We start from the raw sequence: 5,140 nt of genomic DNA on the forward strand, positions 1-5,140 counted from the left end.
CCCTCCCGCAGGAAAACTTGCTCCCCCTCTTATCCGAGCCTCGCAGCCAATCCCAGCTCAGGGCTCTTCCCGGGCTTTTCCTAAGGTCCTCTTTCAAAACTGTCTGGGGTTACATAACCCCTCCCACTTCCAACAGGGCTGCTCCCAAACAGCTTCACTTGCCCTCAGAGCCTACAGTGTCCCCTCTGGGACAAACTGTCTCTCTGCCAGGCAGTTCTTCCCCTTCTGCTCAGGTGGGTCCATTTTTAGAGGCTGCTACAATAGTGTATTTTTTAAAAGTCCATTTTTCCCCATTGCTGCCCACCTTAAAATAATGAGCAAAGTTTTCTGGGGGTCATGTGACTGAAAGTAAATTTAATGTCCAAATTATTCTGTAAAAACTACTGTATGAAAGACTGGCTTGTCTTGTACTGTAAATTGAGAAATGCTAGAAGAAGGCATGTCTGGAAAAGAAGACTGTAGAAATTATATCTGCATGATGAAAATTAGGGATACTCTGTGTGTGTGTGTGTGTGTGTGTGTGTGTGTGTGTGTGTGTGTGTGTTTGGTAGGGGAAAATTTTCAGAATGTCTGACATATCTCATCCATTTCAGATATTTCTTCACATTTAAAAAAATAGGAAGGGAATATTAAATCAGGTCAACTTCTCAGTTAGTCAATGTTTCCAATATTCTGGTGGTTATTTTGCTTTTTATACTACTCAACTCTTTGAAAAAACATGCTTCAGAATAAAGTCATTTTAACTGTCTTCTGGAGATAATGTAGTAGCAAACAAGGAAGGTTTACAGCTCTCACAAATCTATTTCATTTTAGTGTGGTGATAGAAATTTCATCTTTCTCTTAGATAAAATAACATCATTTTTACCTCATGTATGCATATAAAATTCCAATGGGTAATATGAAAGTGTCTGTATACATGGTGCTTGCATGTCCAGGTCTTTCCATTTCTAGATGCAGTAGCATAACAAAGGGGTGGGGCATGACCCAGGCCCTGGACACTGACCCAGGGGAATGAAGGAGCAAAAATAGTAGAAGCTGCTCTGTTGGCCTGGTCACTGCCACTGTGTCCACCATCACCACAACCACTGATGTTGCCCCACGTGTTACAGCCACCCAGGGCACTCAGGTGTCCAGTTACACTTCCTTTCAGATGCCAAGTAGTCTTCCAGGCAGTGCAGGGTTAGGCAAAGTAGGACTTTAGGTATTTATAGTCAATCCACCATGTCAGAGACAGAAGGTTGCCCCCTTTCTTTTGCCATCTTCCCAGGGTGAAGGGCAGCCACCTCCCCTTTAAGAGTGACACCAGGGACTCTTCCTCATACATTGTACCTGAAGGTAGGTTAGAACTCACTGGACTACTGGCATCTTTTATGGCCTGTTTAACTATATAATAAAGCAAAGTACTAGTGGCAGTGAAAAAGCAAGCTTATCACTGAACTGCGTGCTACTGAGAAACAAAATGTTTAAAGAGAGCCTCTGGAGAGAAAGTTATGGGTGCTGAAGCGGGGTAAAATGGTGACTTTCTCTTCCTCCACTATTATCTCGGATAAGGCTTACAGCTGTCTGTAGTCCCAATTCAAGTGTCTTTAAGCATGTTCCATTGACCTCACTTGACTTAAATTTAAGTAGAACTTCAGGTAAAACAAATCCTAGCAACTTGGAAAGCAGTTCCTCCAAGGTTTAGTTTGTAAGAGCATTGTCATTGGCAATCCCTTGTCTTGAGGATGATCTCTATCACGGTTCATTGATAGGTCTTGAGGTGAATGAAGAGTCCAATCTTTTGGCCATAGACCCATCCACAGAAATTGTAGGTCTTTCTGCAGGGGAGAGTAGGCTATAGGCCATGATTTTTCTCCTTTTCCTTCCTCTTCTCTCTTTTCTCTGCTTTGAAGGTAAGACATTTTACTTCAAAGTGGGTAGACACGTGGTTGAAGTTGCAACGCCACTGGAGTCAGTCAGCAGCCAGCTCCTCCCAAGTCTTGATGTCAGCATTTATTTTCTTGAGGTATGCCTTCAATGTGTCCTTGTAGTTGTTTTCTCTGGCCACCACAAGATCTCTGGCTGTTACTAAACTGGTAGTAGAGCACCTGTTTTGGAAGTCACGAGTCAGGTACCACACACAAAGTCCAGCCCAGCAAAGTTGGTGCTTGAGGATCACTGACTCCAGTCTGGTAACATTGGCTTCAGCAAAGATGCTGGCATTTGTGTGGCGAGCTTCCCATTTGACATGGAGGATTTTCCGAAGGCATCATTGGTGATACCTCCTCTCCAGGATCTTGCAATAACAATAGTAGGTCACCCGTGTTTCACATCTGTAGAGGAGAGTGATGACTGCATTGTAGACCTGGATCTTGGTGTATTTCTGAAGATCATGATGAATAAAGATATGCTGAACCAATTTCCCAAAGGAGGCACTTGCACATCAGAACCTGTGCTGGATCTCCTCATCAATGTTCACTCTCTGAGAGAGGTACCTGCTGAGGTAGAGGAAGTGCTTGACTACCTCTAGGGTCTTTCCCTCAATGGTAATTGGGGATGGGAGTCACATTTATGGCCCAGGACAGGCTGAGAGAACACTTTAGTTTGTTCAGAGTTGAGAGAGAGGCCCAAAGTTCATCAGGTTTCTCTAAAAAGTTCCAGAGCAACCTGGAGGTTTTCCTCAGTGTGTGCAGGGATGGCGCAGTCATTAGCATATTGTAGGTCAAGGATGGTTGTTTTGAGTACTTTGGACTTAGACCAAAGATGTCCCAGATTGAAGAGTCCATTCGGTATGCTGTGTCAATTCTGGAAGGAAAGCAGTTCTTAATGCGAACCAAGATGACTGTCAAAAAAAAAAGGGAGAATGAAGTTGGGGTGATGACACTTCCTTGCTTGACCCCAGTCCAAATGACAAACAGATCTATCTCCAATCTGCTACACAAGAAAGTCGCAGACATCTGGTCGTGAAGAAGCCTCAGGACCTTGATGTACTTTTCTAGACATCCAAATTTGGCAAGTACTTTCCACAAGGCTTCATGATTGATGGAATTGAAGGCCTTGGTGAGGTCAATGAAGGCCATATGCAGGTCCTAATATGGTTCCCTACCCTTTTCTTGGACATGGCAGACAACAAAGGTCATGTCAGTTGACCCACAGCATGGTATGAACCACACTGAGATTCTAGCAGGACTTCCTCAGCAACAGGTAGAACATGGTTCAGGAGGATTCAGTCAAGGTTTTCCCTGCTGTGGAAAGGAGGGTGATACCTGAATAGTTGCCACACACAAACTTATCTCCTTTCTTGAAGAGAGTTACAATGTTGGCATACCTCAAGTCCCCAGGGATCTTTTTATTGTTCTAAATTCACAGAATAAATTTGTGGAGTCTCACTACTAGTTCTTTGCCCCCAGCCTTTTAGATTTTAGCAGATATGCCATCCAGATCAGTAGCCTTGTTGTTTTTTGTTTCCTTGATAGCATGCCAGACTGCTTTTAGGATAGGAGGTTTGGCCCTCGATCCCTTTTTCAGCTTGTTAGGGGATGGATTCGATGGTAGTATCCATCACAGTGGACTTAATAGTTTAGGAGTGCCTCAAAGTGCTCTTTCCATCTAGCTTGGATAGATTCATTGTCTTTGGGGAGCATCAAACTGCCTTGCAATTGCATGTAAGTACAACCATGGGAAACTGGGCCATAAATGGCCTTTATTGCCTGGCAAAAGTTATTCATGTCATGTTTGTCGGCATATAGCTGGATATCTTTGGCTTTATCTTGCCACTACTGATTTTTAATTTCCCAGATCCTCCTTTAAGCTTTGTCTTTGTGGAGCTGATACATCTCATTCTGCTACTGATATGAGGTGGACCACTCATCAAATCAGTCTTAGTGGTTTTGATGGCCAGAACCAGAGGGATTAATAAACAATAAATATGTGCTTCTTGGAGGCATTTGGTATTTTGCCTAAACAGGTAATATTAGCTAATATAAAGCTTGTAAGTTTGTAACCCGCAAATGTAACTTGTCTGTCATAAGTTTAACCAAAATGATAAATTAACTGTTCGTGGAACTGACTGGGCCCCATAGGCCAAGCTGTAGCTGCAAGATTAGCTGACCTAATTGTTTTTTGCTCAGGGTTCAGTCTTCATGATAAAACTGGATCTAACCGCCTGGCACACCCAACACATTCCAGGAAAGCACATCCCAAAAAAGCATATTCAGAGAAACCTAAAAGGGTTGGGCTTAGTAATGTCAATTTCAAACCTAAAGGTGCTGCATTGTAATTTACTTATTGGATAAACCCAAGTCTAGGTAGCAACCTTTTATGATAATTTTTAACACCTTTTAATTCCATAGGGGCCATGGGGGTAACAGCTATAGGGCAAGATTGTGAGTGGCTCTAAAGCCAACAGATTAGCATAAGACTAGGTATAAAAAGCGCGTGCATCGGGTGACCAGCAGGAAGGAGGGAACAGAACAGTCATTTCTGTTCCACGCCCGGACCCCAGACTCCCGGTGTGAGTGAGGATCGGATCCTGATCAAGGGAACTTCCCCGGTAATCCCTCCGACAGCGTCGATCGGGGACGCCTGACTTCGCTGGAATCACTTGGCGTGTACCTGGCATTGAGAGACTAATGATAAGTTGCCAACCCATGTCTGTCTATCTGTTGTTTTGAACAGCCCAGTGGTTGATACCCTCGCAGTGCCCAGTTGGCCTGTGACAGAATTGATCTATCTATCTGTTGTTATTATCTATTGTTATTATTTACAATTATCTCTTTAATACTGCATTATCTGCTTATCGCATTTATCTTTCTGTTAACTGTTGCGTGTGTGTAAGCTATAACAAATTTGCCTTTACTTCACTCCCAACTTTGCCTCTTAGATCCGAAACTGAACCAATCAGCCCAGTGGCTGATACTTTTACAGCGCCCAGTTGGCCTGTGATAGAAATGATACACTCACAATGCCCAGCTGGCCTGTGACAGTGGTATACTGAGTGGACTCAGCGTAGGCCATATGGACAGTAGCTTTAAACCCCTTCCAGAGTTCCTCAATCTTGCCTCCGTTTGTGGACAGGGCACAGACCATTGGGTCTTGAAAAGATTAGGTGTTGAGAGTACTTAGCGTTACATTTGGCTGTTTTTAGTGTTTTGGTGCAAGC

The sequence above is a fragment of the Alligator sinensis genome, unplaced genomic scaffold (genome assembly GCF_000455745.1).
Source record: "Alligator sinensis unplaced genomic scaffold, ASM45574v1 scaffold125_1, whole genome shotgun sequence".
Taxonomy (NCBI): domain Eukaryota; kingdom Metazoa; phylum Chordata; order Crocodylia; family Alligatoridae; genus Alligator; species Alligator sinensis.